This window comes from Mesoplodon mirus (assembly GCF_964341445.2).
Source record: "Mesoplodon mirus genome assembly, contig: HAP1_SCAFFOLD_360, whole genome shotgun sequence".
NCBI classification, from domain to species: domain Eukaryota; kingdom Metazoa; phylum Chordata; class Mammalia; order Artiodactyla; family Ziphiidae; genus Mesoplodon; species Mesoplodon mirus.
Genome location: NW_028295588.1, coordinates 583773 through 609653, shown reverse-complemented (window position 1 = coordinate 609653; position 25881 = coordinate 583773). Strand labels below are relative to the sequence as shown.

The window sequence follows — 25881 nt, the reverse complement described above, 5'->3', positions numbered from 1 at the left end:
CCCTATCACGGCACTTGCTCCAGTGGTAAACAATTCTGAAATAGGTCAGAGGTGGGGAACCATCTCCCATACAGCCATCAACCCACCCGCCACGCAAGGAGCGTCCTCATTGCAAAGCTGGGGGACCGTGCCGAGGCATCTGTGAGTAAACGTGAGCTGAGCCCCAGGCCAGCTGCTGCTGAACTGTTCCCACCCTTTCCAGGTAAAACACCTGAATATGTACAAGGGCTTGAAAGCCTAGAGGAAGGACCGTGGAGCCACACCAGTGACAGCACGCAGGCCAACTTGGTGCCTGCAGGCCAGCCAGGGTGTTCCTGGCTCAGGGCGCTCTTCCAGAACCTTTCCATTGCCCTGCCTGTGAAACCCCTCCTGTCCCGGCCCCCACTGCTTTTTTCCTTCCACACCTCTGTCCGGAGAGAAATTCCAGCGGAAGCTATGGGTGACAAATCCTCTTCTTTACAGGCGGCAGCCTGGCAACTCCTGCAGAAAGGCCAGCAGAACCCCACTCACACCGGGCCACCAACAAAGCTGTGGCCCCTCACTCCCTCCCACCAGCACAGCCCCGAGACTGCTGATGGGGCAGAGAATATGGAGTCAGGCACAGCTTCAGGGGCTATTGCTGCCTGGAGCGCTCTTTATATTGACCTCAACGAGGCACACCTGGGGAGGGCGGGCTGGCAGGGTAAGGCTGCCCAGGTCAGCTAATCCACAACCCTCAGGGAATCACATTGTTGAAAATGGACCCCGCTAAGGCAGAAGAGAAGCCAAGGGAAAAAAGGACACAATGCCATTTGCAGCACCGTAGATGAGTCTAGAAGTAATCACGTGACTTGTAGTAAGTCAGAAAGTGAAAGACACATATCATATCATATCACTTATAGGTGTTACCTAAAAATGGATACCAGGGCAGATATTTCCACGGAGAAGGGCAATCACAGATTCATTAAACAGACTTATGGTTCACCAATGGAAAGGTGTGAGGATTGGTTTCATTACGATATCGGGGTTAACAGACATATACAAACACAGGTGACATATATAATCACCAAAGACCTACAGAATACCAAGAGAGGACTACTCAACATTCTGTCATAACGTACATGGGAAAAGGATCCCAGGAAGAACAGACATCTGTATATGTGTAAAAGAACCACATCTTCCACACCTACAACAAGCCAAACATTGTAATCAAACTTGCTGTAATAAAAAATAAAAAATTATATTAAAAACACGAACAAGAAGTAGTGAGACAAACGTGAGGGGCTTTCTCCTGGCACATTCCATTCTAAACTCCAATCTAGAACACCACTTCCACTGAGGCTCTCTTGCCCTAGTAACCAGATTTGGTAAGGGTGAACTGCTGCCACCTTGTGGCCGTTTCACACAACAGCAGCTTTAATCCCAACGCTAATGGTCAGTTGATATTCAAAATCATTGCAGGCCTGTAAATGACACCTGCCCTGAAAACAAATCCTGGGGTCACATATCGACCAAAATATTCAAAGGACGTCCATATTTCAAAACGACCGTTTCAAAAGGCATATTTTATGCACATTAGTGTTCTGCTTCTTTTCCTTTCTGTCCTTTTTTGTTAAAAAACACGGGAATGGAAAAAGGCATCCCTCAGAATGGACGAAAATCGTTGCAGACGAATCAATGACAAAGGTTTAATCTCCAATATATATAAACAGCTCATGCAGCTTAATATTAAAAAAAACAAACAACCCAAAAAAATGGGCAGAAGATCTAAAGAGACGTTTCTTCAAAGGAGACACAGAGATGGCCAAGACGCACATGAAAAGCTGCTCAACAGCACTAATTATTAGAGAAATTCAAATCAAAACTACAATGAGGTTTCACCTCACACCTGTTAGAATCGGCATCATCAGAAAATCTACAAAGAACCAATTCTGGGGAGGGTGTGGACAAAAGGAGCCCTCTTCCACTATTGGTGGGAATGTAAATTGATACAGTCACTATGGAGAACAGTATGGAGTTTCCTTAAAAAAACTAGAAATAGAATTACCATCTGATCCAGCAATCCCACTTCTGGGCATATACCCAGAGAAAACCGTATTTCAAAAAGGCACATTCACCACAATGTTCGTTGCAGCACTATTTACAATAGCCAGGTAATGGAAGCAACCTAAATGCCCACAGACAGATGAATGGATAAAGATGTGGTACATATATAAAATGGAATATTACTCGGCCATAAAAAGGAATGAAACAGGGTCATTTGTAGAGACATCGATGGATCGAGAGACTGTCATACAGAATGAAGTAAGTCAGAAAGAGGAAAACAAATATTGTATATTAACGCATATATGTGGAGCCTAAAAATGGTACAGATGAACTGGTTTGCAGGGAAGAAATAGAGACACAGAGGTAGAGAACAAACGTATGGACACCAAGTGTGGGAAGCCATGGGGTGGTGGTGGTGGGATGAGTTGGGAGTTTGGGATTGACCTGTATACATGGATATGCATAAAATACATAACTAATAATAACGTGCTGTATAAAAAAATAAATAAAATTAAATTTCAAAATTTTAAAAAATAAAATTTAAAAATAAAACAGAAAAAAGTTCTTCCCGTCACACAGATGTATTTATAGGAATGAATTTTTTCCATGCTTATATCTATAAATACATAAAAGAGGAATAAAATCTAACTTGAACCATAAAAGAAAAAAAAAAACCTGAACCCACGAGTTATACAGAGGAAAACCCTATCACGGCACTTGCTCCAGTGGTAAACAATTCTGAAATAGGTCAGAGGTGGGGAACCATCTCCCATACAGCCATCAACCCACCCCCCACGCAAGGAGCATCCTCATTGCAAAGATGGGGGACTGTGCCGAGGCATCTGTGAGTAAACGTGAGCTGAGCCCCAGGCCAGCTGCTGCTGAACTGTTCCCACCCTTTCCAGGTAAAACACCTGAATATGTACAAGGGCTTGAAAGCCTAGAGGAAGGACCGTGGAGCGACACCAGCGACAGCACGCAGGACATCTTGGTGCCTGCAGGCCAGCCAGGGTGGTCCTGGCCCCGGGCGCTCTTCCAGAAGCTTTCCATTGCCCTGACTGTGAAACCCCTCCTGTCCCGGCCCCCACTGCTTTTTTTCTTCCACACCTCTGTCCGGAGAGAAATTCCAGCGGAAGCTATGGGTGACACATCCTCTTCTTTACAGGCGGCAGCCTGGCAACTCCTGCAGAAAGGCCAGCAGAACCCCACTCACACCGGGCCACCCAAAAAGCTGTGGCCCCTCACTCCCTCCCACCAGCACAGCCCCGAGACTGCTGACGGGGCAGAGAATATGGAGTCAGGCACAGCTTCAGGGGCTATTGCTGCCTGGAGCGCTCTTTATATTGACCTCAACGAGGCACACCTGGGGAGGGCGGGCTGGCAGGGTAAGGCTGCCCAGGTCAGCTAATCCACAACCCTCAGGGAATCACATTGTTGAAAATGGACCCCGCTAAGGCAGAAGAGAAGCCAAGGGAAAAAAGGACACAATGCCATTTGCAGCACCGTAGATGAGTCTAGAAGTAATCACGTGACTTGTAGTAAGTCAGAAAGTGAAAGACACATATCATATCATATCACTTATAGGTGTTACCTAAAAATGGATACCAGGGCAGATATTTCCACGGAGAAGGGCAATCACAGATTCATTAAACAGACTTATGGTTCACCAATGGAAAGGTGTGAGGATTGGTTTCAGTACGATATCGGTGTTAACAGACATATACAAACACAGGTGACATATATAATCACCAAAGACCTACAGAATACCAAGAGAGGACTACTCAACATTCTGTCATAATGTACATGGGAAAAGGAGCCCAGGAAGAACAGTCATCTATATATGTGTAAAAGAACCACATCTTCCACACCTACAACAAGCCAAACATTGTAATCAAACTTGCTGTAATAAAAAATAAAAAATTAAATTAAAAACACGAACAAGAAGTAGTGAGACAAACGTGAGGGGCTTTCTCCTGGCACATTCCATTCTAAACTCCAATCTAGAACACCACTTCCACTGAGGCTCTCTTGCCCTAGTAACCAGATTTGGTAAGGGTGAACTGCTGCCACCTTGTGGCCGTTTCACACAACAGCAGCTTTAATCCCAACGCTAATGGTCAGTTGATATTCAAAATCATTGCAGGCCTGTAAATGACACCTGCCGTGAAAACAAATCCTGGGGTCACATATCGACCAAAAAATTCAAAGGACGTCCATATTTCAAAACGACCGTTTCAAAAGGCATATTTTACGCACATTAGTGTTCTGCTTCTTTTCCTTTCTTTCCTTTTTTGTTAAAAAACACGGGAATGGAAAAAGGCATCCCTCAGAATGGACGAAAATCGTTGCAGACGAATCAATGACAAAGGTTTAATCTCCAATATATATAAACAGCTCATGCAGCTTAATATTAAAAAAATCAAACAACCCAAAAAAATGGGCAGAAGATCTAAAGAGACGTTTCTTCAAAGGAGACACAGAGATGGCCAAGACACACATGAAAAGCTGCTCAACAGCACTAATTATTAGAGAAATGCAAACAAAAATTCAATGAGGTTTCACCTCACACCTGTTAGAATCGGCATCATCAGAAAATCTACAAAGAACCAATTCTGGGGAGGGTGTGGACAAAAGGAGCCCTCTTCCACTATTGGTGGGAATGTAAATTGATACAGTCACTATGGAGAACAGTATGGAGTTTCCTTAAAAAAACTAGAAATAGAATTACCATCTGATCCAGCAATCCCACTTCTGGGCATATACCCAGAGAAAACCGTATTTCAAAAAGGCACATTCACCACAATGTTCGTTGCAGCACTATTTACAATAGCCAGGTAATGGAAGCAACCTAAATGCCCACAGACAGATGAATGGATAAAGATGTGGTACATATATGAAATGGAATATTACTCGGCCATAAAAAGGAATGAAACTGGGTCATTTGTAGAGACATCGATGGATCGAGAGACTGTCATACAGAATGAAGTAAGTCAGAAAGAGGAAAACAAATATTGTATATTAACGCATATATGTGGAGCCTAAAAATGGTACAGATGAACTGGTTTGCAGGGAAGAAATAGAGACACAGAGGTAGAGAACAAACGTATGGACACCAAGTGTGGGAAGCCATGGGGTGGTGGTGGTGGGATGAGTTGGGAGTTTCGGATTGACCTGTATACATGTATATGCATAAAATACATAACTAATAATAACGTGCTGTATAAAAAAATAAATAAAATTAAATTTCAAAATTTTAAAAAATAAAATTTAAAAATAAAACAGAAAAAAGTTCTTCCCGTCACACAGATGTATTTATAGGAATGAATTGTTTCCATGCTTATATCTATAAATACATAAAAGAGGAATAAAATCTAACTTGAACCATAAAAGAAAAAAAAAACCTGAACCCACGAGTTATACAGAGGAAAACCCTATCACGGCACTTGCTCCAGTGGTAAACAATTCTGAAATAGGTCAGAGGTGGGGAACCATCTCCCATACAGCCATCAATCCACCCCCCACGCAAGGAGCATCCTCATTGCAAAGATGGGGGACCGTGCCGAGGCATCTGTGAGTAAACGTGAGCTGAGCCCCAGGCCAGCTGCTGCTGAACTGTTCCCACCCTTTCCAGGTAAAACACCTGAATATGTACAAGGGCTTGAAAGCCTACAGGAAGGACCGTGGAGCCACACCAGCGACAGCACGCAGGCCATCTTGGTGCCTGCAGGCCAGCCAGGGTGGTCCTGGCCCCGAGCGCTCTTCCAGAAGCTTTCCATTGCCCTGACTGTGAAACCCCTCCTGTCCCGGCCCCCACTGCTTTTTTCCTACCACACCTCTGTCCGGAGAGAAATTCCAGCGGAAGCTATGGGTGACATATCCTCTTCTTTACAGGCGGCAGCCTGGCAACTCCTACAGAAAGGCCAGCAGAACCCCACTCACACCGGGCCACCCACAAAGCTGTGGCCCCTCACTCCCTCCCACCAGCACAGCCCCGAGACTGCTGACGGGGCAGAGAATATGGAGTGAGGCACAGCTTCAGGGGCTATTGCTGCCTGGAGCGCTCTTTATATTGACCTCAACGAGGCACACCTGGGGAGGGCGGGCTGGCAGGGTAAGGCTGCCCAGGTCAGCTAATCCACAACCCTCAGGGAATCACATTGTTGAAAATGGACCCCGCTAAGGCAGAAGAGAAGCCAAGGTAAAAAAGGACACAATGCCATTTGCAGCACCGTAGATGAGTCTAGAAGTAATCACGTGACTTGTAGTAAGTCAGAAAGTGAAAGACACATATCATATCATATCACTTATAGGTGTTACCTAAAAATGGATACCAGGGCAGATATTTCCACGGAGAAGGGCAATCACAGATTCATTAAACAGACTTATGGTTCACCAATGGAAAGGTGTGAGGATTGGTTTCAGTACGATATCGGGGTTAACAGACATATACAAACACAGGTGACATATATAATCACCAAAGACCTACAGAATACCAAGAGAGGACTACTCAACATTCTGTCATAACGTACATGGGAAAAGGATCCCAGGAAGAACAGACATCTGTATATGTGTAAAAGAACCACATCTTCCACACCTACAACAAGCCAAACATTGTAATCAAACTTGCTGTAATAAAAAATAAAAAAATTAAATTAAAAACACGAACAAGAAGTAGTGAGACAAACGTGAGGGGCTTTCTCCTGGCACATTCCATTCTAAACTCCAATCTAGAACACCACTTCCACTGAGGCTCTCTTGCCCTAGTAACCAGATTTGGTAAGGGTGAACTGCTGCTACCTTGTGGCCGTTTCACACAACAGCAGCTTTAATCTCAACGCTAATGGTCAGTTGATATTCAAAATCATTGCAGGCCTGTAAATGACACCTGCCCTGAAAACAAATCCTGGGGTCACATATCGACCAAAATATTCAAAGGACGTCCATATTTCAAAACGACCGTTTCAAAAGGCATATTTTACGCACATTAGTGTTCTGCTTCTTTTCCTTTCTTTCCTTTTTTGTTAAAAAACACGGGAATGGAAAAAGGCATCCCTCAGAATGGGCGAAAATCGTTGCAGACGAATCAATGGACAGAGGTTTAATCTCCAATATATATAAACAGCTCATGCAGCTTAATATTAAAAAAAACAAACAACCCAAAAAAATGGGCAGAAGATCTAAAGAGACGTTTCTTCAAAGGAGACACAGAGATGGCCAAGACGCACATGAAAAGCTGCTCAACAGCACTAATTATTAGAGAAATGCAAATCAAAACTACAATGAGGTTTCACCTCACACCTGTTAGAATCGGCATCATCAGAAAATCTACAAACAACAAATTCTGGGGAGGGTGTGGACAAAAGGAGCCCTCTTCCACTATTGGTGGGAATGTAAATTGATACAGTCACTATGGAGAACACTATGGAGTTTCCTTAAAAAATCTAGAAATAGAATTACCATCTGATCAAGCAATCCCACTTCTGGGCATATACCCAGAGAAAACCGTATTTCAAAAAGGCACATTCACCACAATGTTCGTTGCAGCACTATTTACAATAGCCAGGTAATGGAAGCAACCTAAATGCCCACAGACAGATGAATGGATAAAGAGGTGGTACATATATAAAATGGAATATTACTCGGCCATAAAAAGGAATGAAACTGGGTCATTTGTAGAGACATCGATGGATCGAGAGACTGTCATACAGAATGAAGTAAGTCAGAAAGAGGAAAACAAATATTGTCTATTAACGCATATATGTGGAGCCTAAAAATGGTACAGATGAACTGGTTTGCAGGGAAGAAATAGAGACACAGAGGTAGAGAACAAACGTATGGACACCAAGTGTGGGAAGCCATGGGGTGGTGGTGGTGGGATGAGTTGGGAGTTTGGGATTGACCTGTATACATGGATATGCATAAAATACATAACTAATAATAACGTGCTGTATAAAAAAATAAATAAAATTAAATTTCAAAATTTTAAAAAATAAAATTTAAAAATAAAACAGAAAAAAGTTCTTCCCGTCACACAGATGTATTTATAGGAATGAATTATTTCCATGCTTATATCTGTAAATACATAAAAGAGGAATAAAATCTAACTTGAACCATAAAAGAAAAAAAAAAACCTGAACCCACGAGTTATACAGAGGAAAACCCTATCAGGGCACTTGCTCCAGTGGTAAACAATTCTGAAATTGGTCAGAGGTGGGGAACCATCTCCCATACAGCCATCAACCCACCCCCCACGCAAGGAGCGTCCTCATTGCAAAGCTGGGGGACCGTGCCGAGGCATCTGTGAGTAAACGTGAGCTGAGCCCCAGGCCAGCTGCTGCTGAACTGTTCCCACCCTTTCCAGGTAAAACACCTGAATATGTACAAGGGCTTGAAAGCCTAGAGGAAGGACCATGGAGTCACACCAGCGACAGCACGCAGGCCAACTTGGTGCCTGCAGGCCAGCCAGGGTGGTCCTGGACCCGGGCACTCTTCCAGAAGCTTTCCATTGCCCTGCCTGAGATACCCCTCCTGTCCCGGCCCCCACTCCTTTTTTCCTTCCACACCTCTGTCCGGAGAGAAATTCCAGCGGAAGCTATGTGTGACACATCCTCTTCTTTACAGGCGGCAGCCTGGCAACTCCTGCAGAAAGGCCAGCAGAACCCCACTCACACCGGGCCACCCACAAAGCTGTGGCCCCTCACTCCCTCCCACCAGCACAGCCCCGAGACTGCTGACAGGGCAGAGAATATGGAGTCAGGCACAGAATCAGGGGCTATTGCTGCCTGGAGCGCTGTTTATATTGACCTCAACGAGGCACACCTGGGGAGGGCGGGCCGGCAGGGTAAGGCTGCCCAGGTCAGCTAATCCACAACCCTCAGGGAATTACATTGTTGAAAATGGACCCCGCTAAGGCAGAAGAGAAGCCAAGGGAAAAAAGGACACAATGCCATTTGCAGCACCGTAGATGAGTCTAGAAGTAATCACGTGACGTGTAGTAAGTCAGAAAGTGAAAGACACATATCATATCATATCACTTATAGGTGTTACCTAGAAATGGATACCAGGACAGATATTTCCACGGAGAAGGGCAATCACAGATTCATTAAACAGACTTATGGTTCACCAATGGAAAGGTGTGAGGATTGGTTTCAGTACGATATCGGGGTTAACAGACATATACAAACACAGGTGACATATATAATCACCAAAGACCTACAGAATACCAAGAGAGGACTACTCAACATTCTGTCATAATGTACATGGGAAAAGGATCCCGGGAAGAACAGTCATCTGTATATGTGTAAAAGAACCACATCTTCCACACCTACAACAAGCCAAACATTGTAATCAAACTTGCTGTAATAAAAAATAAAAAATTAAATTAAAAACACGAACAAGAAGTAGTGAGACAAACGTGAGGGGCTTTCTCCTGGCACATTCCATTCTAAACTCCAATCTAGAACACCACTTCCACTGAGGCTCTCTTGCCCTAGTAACCAGATTTGGTAAGGGTGAACTGCTGCCACCTTGTGGCCGTTTCACACAACAGCAGCTTTAATCCCAACGCTAATGGTCAGTTGATATTCAAAATCATTGCAGGCCTGTAAATGACACCTGCCGTGAAAACAAATCCTGGGGTCACATATCGACCAAAAAATTCAAAGGACGTCCATATTTCAAAACGACCGTTTCAAAAGGCATATTTTACGCACATTAGTGTTCTGCTTCTTTTCCTTTCTTTCCTTTTTTGTTAAAAAACACGGGAATGGAAAAAGGCATCCCTCAGAATGGACGAAAATCGTTGCAGACGAATCAATGACAAAGGTTTAATCTCCAATATATATAAACAGCTCATGCAGCTTAATATTAAAAAAAACAAACAACCCAAAAAAATGGGCAGAAGATCTAAAGAGACGTTTCTTCAAAGGAGACACAGAGATGGCCAAGACGCACATGAAAAGCTGCTCAACAGCACTAATTATTAGAGAAATGCAAATCAAAACTACAATGAGGTTTCACCTCACACCTGTTAGAATCGGCATCATCAGAAAATCTACAAAGAACCAATTCTGGGGAGGGTGTGGACAAAAGGAGCCCTCTTCCACTATTGGTGGGAATGTAAATTGATACAGTCACTATGGAGAACAGTATGGAGTTTCCTTAAAAAAACTAGAAATAGAATTACCATCTGATCCAGCAATCCCACTTCTGGGCATATACCCAGAGAAAACCGTATTTCAAAAAGGCACATTCACCACAATGTTCGTTGCAGCACTATTTACAATAGCCAGGTAATGGAAGCAACCTAAATGCCCACAGACAGATGAATGGATAAAGATGTGGTACATATATAAAATGGAATATTACTCGGCCATAAAAAGGAATGAAACTGGGTCATTTGTAGAGACATCGATGGATCGAGAGACTGTCATACAGAATGAAGTAAGTCAGAAAGAGGAAAACAAATATTGTATATTAACGCATATATGTGGAGCCTAAAAATGGTACAGATGAACTGGTTTGCAGGGAAGAAATAGAGACACAGAGGTAGAGAACAAACGTATGGACACCAAGTGTGGGAAGCCATGGGGTGGTGGTGGTGGGATGATTTGGGAGTTTGGGATTGACCTGTATACATGGATATGCATAAAATACATAACTAATAATAACGTGCTGTATAAAAAAATAAATAAAATTAAATTTCAAAATTTTAAAAAATAAAATTTAAAAATAAAACAGAAAAAAGTTCTTCCCGTCACACAGATGTATTTATAGGAATGAATTGTTTCCATGCTTATATCTATAAATACATAAAAAAGGAATAAAATCTAACTTGAACCATAAAAGAAAAAAAAAAACCTGAACCCACGAGTTATACAGAGGAAAACCCTATCACGGCACTTGCTCCAGTGGTAAACAATTCTGAAATACGTCAGAGGTGGGGAACCATCTCCCATACAGCCATCAACCCACCCCCCACGCAAGGAGCATCCTCATTGCAAAGCTGGGGGACTGTGCCGAGGCATCTGTGAGTAAACGTGAGCTGAGCCCCAGGCCAGCTGCTGCTGAACTGTTCCCACCCTTTCCAGGTAAAACACCTGAATATGTACAAGGGCTTGAAAGCCTAGAGGAAGGACCGTGGAGCCACACCAGCGACAGCACGCAGGACAACTTGGTGCCTGCAGGCCAGCCAGGGTGGTCCTGGCCCCGGGCGCTCTTCCAGAAGCTTCCCATTGCCCTGCCTGTGAAACCCCTCCTGTCCCGGCCCCCACTCCTTTTTTCCTTCCACACCTCTGTCCGGAGAGAAATTCCAGCGGAAGCTATGGGTGACACATCCTCTTCTTTACAGGCGGCAGCCTGGCAACTCCTGCAGAAAGGCCAGCAGAACCCCACTCACACCGGGCCACCCACAAAGCTGTGGCCCCACACTCCCTCCCACCAGCACAGCCCCGAGACTGCTGACGGGGCAGAGAATATGGAGTCAGGCACAGCTTCAGGGGCTATTGCTGCCTGGAGCGCTGTTTATATTGACCTCAACGAGGCACACCTGGGGAGGGCGGGCCGGCAGGGTAAGGCTGCCCAGGTCAGCTAATCCACAACGCTCAGGGAATCACATTGTTGAAAATGGACCCCGCTAAGGCAGAAGAGAAGCCAAGGGAAAAAAGGACACAATGCCATTTGCAGCACCGTAGATGAGTCTAGAAGTAATCACGTGACTTGTAGTAAGTCAGAAAGTGAAAGACACATATCATATCATATCACTTATAGGTGTTACCTAAAAATGGATACCAGGGCAGATATTTCCACGGAGAAGGGCAATCACAGATTCATTAAACAGACTTATGGTTCACCAATGGAAATGTGTGAGGATTGGTTTCAGTACGATATCGGGGTTAACAGACATATACAAACACAGGTGACATATATAATCACCAAAGACCTACAGAATACCAAGAGAGGACTACTCAACATTCTGTCATAATGTACATGGGAAAAGGATCCCAGGAAGAACAGTCATCTGTATATGTGTAAAAGAACCACATCTTCCACACCTACAACAAGCCAAACATTGTAATCAAACTTGCTGTAATAAAAAATAAAAAATTAAATTAAAAACACGAACAAGAAGTAGTGAGACAAACGTGAGGGGCTTTCTCCTGGCACATTCCATTCTAAACTCCAATCTAGAACACCACTTCCACTGAGGCTCTCTTGCCCTAGTAACCAGATTTGGTAAAGGTGAACTGCTGCCACCTTGTGGCCGTTTCACACAACAGCAGCTTTAATCCCAACGCTAATGGTCAGTTGATATTCAAAATCATTGCAGGCCTGTAAATGACACCTGCCGTGAAAACAAATCCTGGGGTCACATATCGACCAAAAAATTCAAAGGACGTCCATATTTCAAAACGACCGTTTCAAAAGGCATATTTTACGCACATTAGTGTTCTGCTTCTTTTCCTTTCTTTCCTTTTTTGTTAAAAAACACGGGAATGGAAAAAGGCATCCCTCAGAATGGACGAAAATCGTTGCAGACGAATCAATGACAAAGGTTTAATCTCCAATATATATAAACAGCTCATGCAGCTTAATATTAAAAAAAACAAACAACCCAAAAAAATGGGCAGAAGATCTAAAGAGACGTTTCTTCAAAGGAGACACAGAGATGGCCAAGACGCACATGAAAAGCTGCTCAACAGCACTAATTATTAGAGAAATGCAAACAAAAATTCAATGAGGTTTCACCTCACACCTGTTAGAATCGGCATCATCAGAAAATCTACAAAGAACCAATTCTGGGGAGGGTGTGGACAAAAGGAGCCCTCTTCCACTATTGGTGGGAATGTAAATTGATACAGTCACTATGGAGAACAGTATGGAGTTTCCTTAAAAAAACTAGAAATAGAATTACCATCTGATCCAGCAATCCCACTTCTGGGCATATACCCAGAGAATACCGTATTTCAAAAAGGCACATTCACCACAATATTCGTTGCAGCACTATTTACAATAGCCAGGTAAAGGAAGCAACCTAAATGCCCACAGACAGATGAATGGATAAAGATGTGGTACATATATAAAATGGAATATTACTCGGCCATAAAAAGGAATGAAACTGGGTCATTTGTAGAGACATCGATGGATCGAGAGACTGTCATACAGAATGAAGTAAGTCAGAAAGAGGAAAACAAATATTGTCTATTAACGCATATATGTGGAGCCTAAAAATGGTACAGATGAACTGGTTTGCAGGGAAGAAATAGAGACACAGAGGTAGAGAACAAACGTATGGACACCAAGTGTGGGAAGCCATGGGGTGGTGGTGGTGGGATGAGTTGGGAGTTTGGGATTGACCTGTATACATGGATATGCATAAAATACATAACTAATAATAACGTGCTGTATAAAAAAATAAATAAAATTAAATTTCAAAATTTTAAAAAATAAAATTTAAAAATAAAACAGAAAAAAGTTCTTCCCGTCACACAGATGTATTTATAGGAATGAATTGTTTCCATGCTTATATCTATAAATACATAAAAGAGGAATAAAATCTAACTTGAACCATAAAAGAAAAAAAAAACCTGAACCCACGAGTTATACAGAGGAAAACCCTATCACGGCACTTGCTCCAGTGGTAAACAATTCTGAAATAGGTCAGAGGTGGGGAACCATCTCCCATACAGCCATCAACCCACCCCCCACGCAAGGAGCGTCCTCATTGCAAAGCTGGGGGACCGTGCCGAGGCATCTGTGAGTAAACGTGAGCTGAGCCCCAGGCCAGCTGCTGCTGAACTGTTCCCACCCTTTCCAGGTAAAACACCTGAATATGTACAAGGGCTTGAAAGCCTACAGGAAGGACCGTGGAGCCACACCAGCGACAGCACGCAGGACAACTTGGTGCCTGCAGGCCAGCCAGGGTGGTCCTGGCCCCGGGCACTCTTCCAGAAGCTTTCCATTGCCCTGCCTGTGAAACCCCTCCTGTCCCGGCCCCCACTGCTTTTTTCCTTCCACACCTCTGTCCGGAGAGAAATTCCAGCGGAAGCTATGGGTGACACATCCTCTTCTTTACAGGCGGCAGCCTGGCAACTCCTGCAGAAAGGCCAGCAGAACCCCACTCACACCGGGCCACCCACAAAGCTGTGGCCCCTCACTCCCTCCCACCAGCACAGCCCCGAGACTGCTGACGGGGCAGAGAATATGGAGTCAGGCACAGCTTCAGGGGCTATTGCTGCCTGGAGCGCTCTTTATATTGATCTCAACGAGGCACACCTGGCGAGGGCGGGCTGGCAGGGTAAGGCTGCCCAGGTCAGCTAATCCACAACCCTCAGGGAATCACATTGTTGAAAATGGACCCCGCTAAGGCAGAAGAGAAGCCAAGGGAAAAAAGGACACAATGCCATTTGCAGCACCGTAGATGAGTCTAGAAGTAATCACGTGACTTGTAGTAAGTCAGAAAGTGAAAGACACATATCATATCATATCACTTATAGGTGTTACCTAAAAATGGATACCAGGGCAGATATTTCCACGGAGAAGGGCAATCACAGATTCATTAAACAGACTTATGGTTCACCAATGGAAAGGTGTGAGGATTGGTTTCATTACGATATCGGGGTTAACAGACATATACAAACACAGGTGACATATATAATCACCAAAGACCTACAGAATACCAAGAGAGGACTACTCAACATTCTGTCATAACGTACATGGGAAAAGGATCCCAGGAAGAACAGACATCTGTATATGTGTAAAAGAACCACATCTTCCACACCTACAACATGCCAAACATTGTAATCAAACTTGATGTAATAAAAAATAAAAAAAATTAAATTAAAAACACGAACAAGAAGTAGTGAGACAAACGTGAGGGGCTTTCTCCTGGCACATTCCATTCTAAACTCCAATCTAGAACACCACTTCCACTGAGGCTCTCTTGCCCTAGTAACCAGATTTGGTAAGGGTGAACTGCTGCTACCTTGTGGCCGTTTCACACAACAGCAGCTTTAATCTCAATGCTAATGGTCAGTTGATATTCAAAATCATTGCAGGCCTGTAAATGACACCTGCCCTGAAAACAAATCCTGGGGTCACATATCGACCAAAATATTCAAAGGACGTCCATATTTCAAAACGACCGTTTCAAAAGGCATATTTTACGCACATTAGTGTTCTGCTTCTTTTCCTTTCTTTCCTTTTTTGTTAAAAAACACGGGAATGGAAAAAGGCATCCCTCAGAATGGGCGAAAATCGTTGCAGACGAATCAATGGACAGAGGTTTAATCTCCAATATATATAAACAGCTCATGCAGCTTAATATTAAAAAAAACAAACAACCCAAAAAAATGGGCAGAAGATCTAAAGAGACGTTTCTTCAAAGGAGACACAGAGATGGCCAAGACGCACATGAAAAGCTGCTCAACAGCACTAATTATTAGAGAAATGCAAATCAAAACTACAATGAGGTTTCACCTCACACCTGTTAGAATCGGCATCATCAGAAAATCTACAAACAACAAATTCTGGGGAGGGTGTGGACAAAAGGAGCCCTCTTCCACTATTGGTGGGAATGTAAATTGATAGAGTCACTATGGAGAACAGTATGGAGTTTCCTTAAAAAAACTAGAAATAGAATTACCATCTGATCCAGCAATCCCACTTCTGGGCATATACCCAGAGAAAACCGTATTTCAAAAAGGCACATTCACCACAATGTTCGTTGCAGCACTATTTACAATAGCCAGGTAATGGAAGCAACCTAAATGCCCACAGACAGATGAATGGATAAAGAGGTGGTACATATATAAAATGGAATATTACTCGGCCATAAAAAGGAATGAAACTGGGTCATTTATAGAGACATCGATGGATCGAGAGACTGTCATACAGAATGAAGTAAGTCAGAAAGAGGAAAACAAATATTGTCTATTAACGCATATATGTGGAGCCTAAAAATGGTACAGATGAACTGGTTTGCAGGGAAGAAATAGAGACACAGAGGTAGAGAACAAACGTATGGACACCAAGTGTGGGAAGCCATGGGTTGGTGGTGGTGGGATGAGTTGGGAGTTTGGGATTGACCTGTATACATGGATATGCATAAAATACATAACTAATAATAACGTGCTGTATAAAAAAATAAATAAAATTAAATTTCAAAATTTTAAAAAATAAAATTTAAAAATAAAACAGAAAAAAGTTCTTCCCGTCACACAGATGTATTTATAGGAATGAATTATTTCCATGCTTATATCTGTAAATACATAAAAGAGGAATAAAATCTAACTTGAACCATAAAAGAAAAAAAAAAACCTGAACCCACGAGTTATACAGAGGAAAACCCTATCAGGGCACTTGCTCCAGTGGTAAACAATTCTGAAATTGGTCAGAGGTGGGGAACCATCTCCCATACAGCCATCAACCCACCCCCCACGCAAGGAGCGTCCTCATTGCAAAGCTGGGGGACCGTGCCGAGGCATCTGTGAGTAAACGTGAGCTGAGCCCCAGGCCAGCTGCTGCTGAACTGTTCCCACCCTTTCCAGGTAAAACACCTGAATATGTACAAGGGCTTGAAAGCCTAGAGGAAGGACCATGGAGTCACACCAGCGACAGCACGCAGGCCAACTTGGTGCCTGCAGGCCAGCCAGGGTGGTCCTGGACCCGGGCACTCTTCCAGAAGCTTTCCATTGCCCTGCCTGAGATACCCCTCCTGTCCCGGCCCCCACTCCTTTTTTCCTTCCACACCTCTGTCCGGAGAGAAATTCCAGCGGAAGCTATGTGTGACACATCCTCTTCTTTACAGGCGGCAGCCTGGCAACTCCTGCAGAAAGGCCAGCAGAACCCCACTCACACCGGGCCACCCACAAAGCTGTGGCCCCTCACTCCCTCCCACCAGCACAGCCCCGAGACTGCTGACAGGGCAGAGAATATGGAGTCAGGCACAGAATCAGGGGCTATTGCTGCCTGGAGCGCTGTTTATATTGACCTCAACGAGGCACACCTGGGGATGGCGGGCCGGCAGGTTAAGGCTGCCCAGGTCAGCTAATCCACAACCCTCAGGGAATTACATTGTTGAAAATGGACCCCGCTAAGGCAGAAGAGAAGCCAAGGGAAAAAAGGACACAATGCCATTTGCAGCACCGTAGATGAGTCTAGAAGTAATCACGTGACTTGTAGTAAGTCAGAAAGTGAAAGACACATATCATATCATATCACTTATAGGTGTTACCTAGAAATGGATACCAGGACAGATATTTCCACGGAGAAGGGCAATCACAGATTCATTAAACAGACTTATGGTTCACCAATGGAAAGGTGTGAGGATTGGTTTCAGTACGATATCGGGGTTAACAGACATATACAAACACAGGTGACATATATAATCACCAAAGACCTACAGAATACCAAGAGAGGACTACTCAACATTCTGTCATAATGTACATGGGAAAAGGATCCCGGGAAGAACAGTCATCTGTATATGTGTAAAAGAACCACATCTTCCACACCTACAACAAGCCAAACATTGTAATCAAACTTGCTGTAATAAAAAATAAAAAATTAAATTAAAAACACGAACAAGAAGTAGTGAGACAAACGTGAGGGGCTTTCTCCTGGCACATTCCATTCTAAACTCCAATCTAGAACACCACTTCCACTGAGGCTCTCTTGCCCTAGTAACCAGATTTGGTAAGGGTGAACTGCTGCCACCTTGTGGCCGTTTCACACAACAGCAGCTTTAATCCCAACGCTAATGGTCAGTTGATATTCAAAATCATTGCAGGCCTGTAAATGACACCTGCCGTGAAAACAAATCCTGGGGTCACATATCGACCAAAAAATTCAAAGGACGTCCATATTTCAAAACGACCGTTTCAAAAGGCATATTTTACGCACATTAGTGTTCTGCTTCTTTTCCTTTCTTTCCTTTTTTGTTAAAAAACACGGGAATGGAAAAAGGCATCCCTCAGAATGGACGAAAATCGTTGCAGACGAATCAATGACAAAGGTTTAATCTCCAATATATATAAACAGCTCATGCAGCTTAATATTAAAAAAAACAAACAACCCAAAAAAATGGGCAGAAGATCTAAAGAGACGTTTCTTCAAAGGAGACACAGAGATGGCCAAGACGCACATGAAAAGCTGCTCAACAGCACTAATTATTAGAGAAATGCAAATCAAAACTACAATGAGGTTTCACCTCACACCTGTTAGAATCGGCATCATCAGAAAATCTACAAAGAACCAATTCTGGGGAGGGTGTGGACAAAAGGAGCCCTCTTCCACTATTGGTGGGAATGTAAATTGATACAGTCACTATGGAGAACAGTATGGAGTTTCCTTAAAAAAACTAGAAATAGAATTACCATCTGATCCAGCAATCCCACTTCTGGGCATATACCCAGAGAAAACCGTATTTCAAAAAGGCACATTCACCACAATGTTCGTTGCAGCACTATTTACAATAGCCAGGTAATGGAAGCAACCTAAATGCCCACAGACAGATGAATGGATAAAGATGTGGTACATATATAAAATGGAATATTACTCGGCCATAAAAAGGAATGAAACTGGGTCATTTGTAGAGACATCGATGGATCGAGAGACTGTCATACAGAATGAAGTAAGTCAGAAAGAGGAAAACAAATATTGTATATTAACGCATATATGTGGAGCCTAAAAATGGTACAGATGAACTGGTTTGCAGGGAAGAAATAGAGACACAGAGGTAGAGAACAAACGTATGGACACCAAGTGTGGGAAGCCATGGGGTGGTGGTGGTGGGATGAGTTGGGAGTTTGGGATTGACCTGTATACATGGATATGCATAAAATACATAACTAATAATAACGTGCTGTATAAAAAAATAAATAAAATTAAATTTCAAAATTTTAAAAAATAAAATTTAAAAATAAAACAGAAAAAAGTTCTTCCCGTCACACAGATGTATTTATAGGAATGAATTGTTTCCATGCTTATATCTATAAATACATAAAAAAGGAATAAAATCTAACTTGAACCATAAAAGAAAAAAAAAAACCTGAACCCACGAGTTATACAGAGGAAAACCCTATCACGGCACTTGCTCCAGTGGTAAACAATTCTGAAATACATCAGAGGTGGGGAACCATCTCCCATACAGCCATCAACCCACCCCCCACGCAAGGAGCGTCCTCATTGCAAAGCTGGGGGACTGTGCCGAGGCATCTGTGAGTAAACGTGAGCTGAGCCCCAGGCCAGCTGCTGCTGAACTGTTCCCACCCTTTCCAGGTAAAACACCTGAATATGTACAAGGGCTTGAAAGCCTAGAGGAAGGACCGTGGAGCCACACCAGCGACAGCACGCAGGACAACTTGGTGCCTGCAGGCCAGCCAGGGTGGTCCTGGCCCCGGGCGCTCTTCCAGAAGCTTCCCATTGCCCTGCCTGTGAAACCCCTCCTGTCCCGGCCCCCACTCCTTTTTTCCTTCCACACCTCTGTCCGGAGAGAAATTCCAGCGGAAGCTATGGGTGACACATCCTCTTCTTTACAGGCGGCAGCCTGGCAACTCCTGCAGAAAGGCCAGCAGAACCCCACTCACACCGGGCCACCCACAAAGCTGTGGCCCCACACTCCCTCCCACCAGCACAGCCCCGAGACTGCTGACGGGGCAGAGAATATGGAGTCAGGCACAGCTTCAGGGGCTATTGCTGCCTGGAGCGCTGTTTATATTGATCTCAACGAGGCACACCTGGGGAGGGCGGGCCGGCAGGGTAAGGCTGCCCAGGTCAGCTAATCCACAACGCTCAGGGAATCACATTGTTGAAAATGGACCCCGCTAAGGCAGAAGAGAAGCCAAGGGAAAAAAGGACACAATGCCATTTGCAGCACCGTAGATGAGTCTAGAAGTAATCACGTGACTTGTAGTAAGTCAGAAAGTGAAAGACACATATCATATCATATCACTTATAGGTGTTACCTAAAAATGGATACCAGGGCAGATATTTCCACGGAGAAGGGCAATCACAGATTCATTAAACAGACTTATGGTTCACCAATGGAAATGTGTGAGGATTGGTTTCAGTACGATATCGGGGTTAACAGACATATACAAACACAGGTGACATATATAATCACCAAAGACCTACAGAATACCAAGAGAGGACTACTCAACATTCTGTCATAATGTACATGGGAAAAGGATCCCAGGAAGAACAGTCATCTGTATATGTGTAAAAGAACCACATCTTCCACACCTACAACAAGCCAAACATTGTAATCAAACTTGCTGTAATAAAAAATAAAAAATTAAATTAAAAACACGAACAAGAAGTAGTGAGACAAACGTGAGGGGCTTTCTCCTGGCACATTCCATTCTAAACTCCAATCTAGAACACCACTTCCACTGAGGCTCTCTTGCCCTAGTAACCAGATTTGGTAAGGGTGAACTGCTGCCACCTTGTGGCCGTTTCACACAACAGCAGCTTTAATCCCAACGCTAATGGTCAGTTGATATTCAAAATCATTGCAGGCCTGTAAATGACACCTGCCGTGAAAACAAATCCTGGGGTCACATATCGACCAAAAAATTCAAAGGACGTCCATATTTCAAAACGACCGTTTCAAAAGGCATATTTTACGCACATTAGTGTTCTGCTTCTTTTCCTTTCTTTCCTTTTTTGTTAAAAAACACGGGAATGGAAAAAGGCATCCCTCAGAATGGACGAAAATCGTTGCAGACGAATCAATGACAAAGGTTTAATCTCCAATATATATAAACAGCTCATGCAGCTTAATATTAAAAAAAACAAACAACCCAAAAAAATGGGCAGAAGATCTAAAGAGACGTTTCTTCAAAGGAGACACAGAGATGGCCAAGACGCACATGAAAAGCTGCTCAACAGCACTAATTATTAGAGAAATGCAAATCAAAACTACAATGAGGTTTCACCTCACACCTGTTAGAATCGGCATCATCAGAAAATCTACAAAGAACCAATTCTGGGGAGGGTGTGGACAAAAGGAGCCCTCTTCCACTATTGGTGGGAATGTAAATTGATACAGTCACTATGGAGAACAGTATGGAGTTTCCTTAAAAAAACTAGAAATAGAATTACCATCTGATCCAGCAATCCCACTTCTGGGCATATACCCAGAGAATACCGTATTTCAAAAAGGCACATTCACCACAATATTCGTTGCAGCACTATTTACAATAGCCAGGTAAAGGAAGCAACCTAAATGCCCACAGACAGATGAATGGATAAAGATGTGGTACATATATAAAATGGAATATTACTCGGCCATAAAAAGGAATGAAACTGGGTCATTTGTAGAGACATCGATGGATCGAGAGACTGTCATACAGAATGAAGTAAGTCAGAAAGAGGAAAACAAATATTGTATATTAACGCATATATGTGGAGCCTAAAAATGGTACAGATGAACTGGTTTGCAGGGAAGAAATAGAGACACAGAGGTAGAGAACAAACGTATGGACACCAAGTGTGGGAAGCCATGGGGTGGTGGTGGTGGGATGAGTTGGGAGTTTGGGATTGACCTGTATACATGGATATGCATAAAATACATAACTAATAATAACGTGCTGTATAAAAAAATAAATAAAATTAAATTTCAAAATTTTAAAAAATAAAATTTAAAAATAAAACAGAAAAAAGTTCTTCCCGTCACACAGATGTATTTATAGGAATGAATTGTTTCCATGCTTATATCTATAAATACATAAAAGAGGAATAAAATCTAACTTGAACCATAAAAGAAAAAAAAAACCTGAACCCACGAGTTATACAGAGGAAAACCCTATCACGGCACTTGCTCCAGTGGTAAACAATTCTGAAATAGGTCAGAGGTGGGGAACCATCTCCCATACAGCCATCAACCCACCCCCCACGCAAGGAGCGTCCTCATTGCAAAGCTGGGGGACCGTGCCGAGGCATCTGTGAGTAAACGTGAGCTGAGCCCCAGGCCAGCTGCTGCTGAACTGTTCCCACCCTTTCCAGGTAAAACACCTGAATATGTACAAGGGCTTGAAAGCCTAGAGGAAGGACCGTGGAGCCACACCAGCGACAGCACGCAGGACAACTTGGTGCCTGCAGGCCAGCCAGGGTGGTCCTGGCCCCGGGCGCTCTTCCAGAAGCTTTCCATTGCCCTGCCTGTGAAACCCCTCCTGTCCCGGCCCCCACTGCTTTTTTCCTTCCACACCTCTGTCCGGAGAGAAATTCCAGCGGAAGCTATGGGTGACACATCCTCTTCTTTACAGGCGGCAGCCTGGCAACTCCTGCAGAAAGGCCAGCAGAACCCCACTCACACCGGGCCACCCACAAAGCTGTGGCCCCTCACTCCCTCCCACCAGCACAGCCCCGAGACTGCTGACGGGGCAGAGAATATGGAGTCAGGCACAGCTTCAGGGGCTATTGCTGCCTGGAGCGCTCTTTATATTGACCTCAACGAGGCACACCTGGGGAGGGCGGGCTGGCAGGGTAAGGCTGCCCAGGTCAGCTAATCCACAACGCTCAGGGAATCACATTGTTGAAAATGGACCCCGCTAAGGCAGAAGAGAAGCCAAGGGAAAAAAGGACACAATGCCATTTGCAGCACCGTAGATGAGTCTAGAAGTAATCACGTGACTTGTAGTAAGTCAGAAAGTGAAAGACACATATCATATCATATCACTTATAGGTGTTACCTAAAAATGGATACCAGGGCAGATATTTCCACGGAGAAGGGCAATCACAGATTCATTAAACAGACTTATGGTTCACCAATGGAAAGGTGTGAGGATTGGTTTCATTACGATATCGGGGTTAACAGACATATACAAACACAGGTGACATATATAATCACCAAAGACCTACAGAATACCAAGAGAGGACTACTCAACATTCTGTCATAACGTACATGGGAAAAGGATCCCAGGAAGAACAGACATCTGTATATGTGTAAAAGAACCACATCTTCCACACCTACAACATGCCAAACATTGTAATCAAACTTGCTGTAATAAAAAATAAAAAAAATTAAATTAAAAACACGAACAAGAAGTAGTGAGACAAACGTGAGGGGCTTTCTCCTGGCACATTCCATTCTAAACTCCAATCTAGAACACCACTTCCACTGAGGCTCTCTTGCCCTAGTAACCAGATTTGGTAAGGGTGAACTGCTGCCACCTTGTGGCCGTTTCACACAACAGCAGCTTTAATCCCAACGCTAATGGTCAGTTGATATTCAAAATCATTGCAGGCCTGTAAATGACACCTGCCCTGAAAACAAATCCTGGGGTCACATATCGACCAAAATATTCAAAGGACGTCCATATTTCAAAACGACCGTTTCAAAAGGCATATTTTACGCACATTAGTGTTCTGCTTCTTTTCCTTTCTTTCCTTTTTTGTTAAAAAACACGGGAATGGAAAAAGGCATCCCTCAGAATGGGCGAAAATCGTTGCAGACGAATCAATGGACAGAGGTTTAATCTCCAATATATATAAACAGCTCATGCAGCTTAATATTAAAAAAACAAACAACCCAAAAAAATGGGCAGAAGATCTAAAGAGACGTTTCTTCAAAGGAGACACAGAGATGGCCAAGACGCACATGAAAAGCTGCTCAACAGCACTAATTATTAGAGAAATGCAAATCAAAACTACAATGAGCTTTCACCTCACACCTGTTAGAATCGGCATCATCAGAAAATCTACAAACAACAAATTCTGGGGAGGGTGTGGACAAAAGGAGCCCTCTTCCACTATTGGTGGGAATGTAAATTGATACAGTCACTATGGAGAACAGTATGGAGTTTCCTTAAAAAATCTAGAAATAGAATTACCATCTGATCCAGCAATCCCATTTCTGGGCATATACCCAGAGAAAACCGTATTTCAAAAAGGCACATTCACCACAATGTTCGTTGCAGCACTATTTACAATAGCCAGGTAATGGAAGCAACCTAAATGCCCACAGACAGATGAATGGATAAAGATGTGGTACATATATAAAATGGAATATTACTCGGCCATAAAAAGGAATGAAACTGGGTCATTTGTATAGACATCGATGGATCGAGAGACTGTCATACAGAATGAAGTAAGTCAGAAAGAGGAAAACAAATATTGTATATTAATGCATATATGTGGAGCCTAAAAATGGTACAGATGAACTGGTTTGCAGGGAAGAAATAGAGACACAGAGGTAGAGAACAAACGTATGGACACCAAGTGTGGGAAGCCATGGGGTGGTGGTGGTGGGATGAGTTGGGAGTTTGGGATTGACCTGTATACATGGATATGCATAAAATACATAACTAATAATAACGTGCTGTATAAAAAAATAAATAAAATTAAATTTCAAAATTTTAAAAAATAAAATTTAAAAATAAAACAGAAAAAAGTTCTTCCCGTTACACAGATGTATTTATAGGAATGAATTGTTTCCATGCTTATATCTATAAATACATAAAAGAGGAATAAAATCTAACTTGAACCATAAAAGAAAAAAAAAAAACCTGAACCCACGAGTTATACAGAGGAAAACCCTATCACGGCACTTGCTCCAGTGGTAAACAATTCTGAAATACGTCAGAGGTGGGGAACCATCTCCCATACAGCCATCAACCCACACCCCACGCAAGGAGCGTCCTCATTGCAAAGCTGGGGGACCGTGCCGAGGCATCTGTGAGTAAACGTGAGCTGAGCCCCAGGCCAGCTGCTGCTGAACTGTCCCCACCCTTTCCAGGTAAAACAACTGAATATGTACAAGGGCTTGAAAGCCTAGAGGAAGGACCGTGGAGCCACACCAGCGACAGCACGCAGGCCAACTTGGTGCCTGCAGGCCAGCCAGGGTGGTCCTAGCCCCGGGCACTCTTCCAGAAGCTTTCCATTGCCCTGCCTGAGATACCCCTCCTGTCCCGGCCCCCACTGCTTTTTTCCTTCCACACCTCTGTCCGGAGAGAAATTCCAGCGGAAGGTATGGGTGACACATCCTCTTCTTTACAGGCGGCAGCCTGGCAACTCCTGCAGAAAGGCCAGAAGAACCCCACTCACACCGGGCCACCCACAAAGCTGTGGCCCCTCACTCCCTCCCACCAGCACAGCCCCGAGACTGCTGACGGGGCAGAGAATATGGAGTCAGGCACAGCTTCAGGGGCTATTGCTGCCTGGAGCTCTGTTTATATTGACCTCAACGAGGCACACCTGGGGAGGGCGGGCCGGCAGGGTAAGGCTGCCCAGGTCAGCTAATCCACAACGCTCAGGGAATCACATTGTTGAAAATGGACCCCGCTAAGGCAGAAGAGAAGCCAAGGGAAAAAAGGACACAATGCCATTTGCAGCACCGTAGATGAGTCTAGAAGTAATCACGTGACTTGTAGTAAGTCAGAAAGTGAAAGACACATATCCTATCATATCACTTATAGGTGTTACCTAAAAATGGATACCAGGGCAGATATTTCCACGGAGAAGGGCAATCACAGATTCATTAAACACACTTATGGTTCACCAATGGAAAGGTGTGAGGATTGGTTTCATTACAATATCGTGGTTAACAGACATATACAAACACAGGTGACATATATAATCACCAAAGACCTACAGAATACCAAGAGAGGACTACTCAACATTCTGTCATAACGTACATGGGAAAAGGATCCCAGGAAGAACAGTCATCTGTATATGTGTAAAAGAACCACATCTTCCACACCTACAACAAGCCAAACATTGTAATCAAACTTGCTGTAAGAAAAAATAAAAAATTAAATTAAAAACACGAACAAGAAGTAGTGAGACAAACGTGAGGGGCTTTCTCCTGGCACATTCCATTCTAAACTCCAATCTAGAACACCACTTCCACTGAGGCTCTCT

General features: G+C 43.5%; 1 long non-coding RNA gene across 1 annotated transcript in view; it reads left to right on the top strand.

Annotated features, from left to right (window-relative positions):
- The first annotated feature begins 10501 nt into the window (after nucleotides 1–10501).
- LOC309797358 overlaps nucleotides 10502–25881 on the top strand; it is a 323872-nt gene continuing 308492 nt past the window's right edge. The window contains exon 1 of the long non-coding RNA XR_016039664.1: nucleotides 10502–10640. This is a non-coding gene — a long non-coding RNA (uncharacterized lncRNA). The remainder of the gene's footprint in view (nucleotides 10641–25881) is intronic.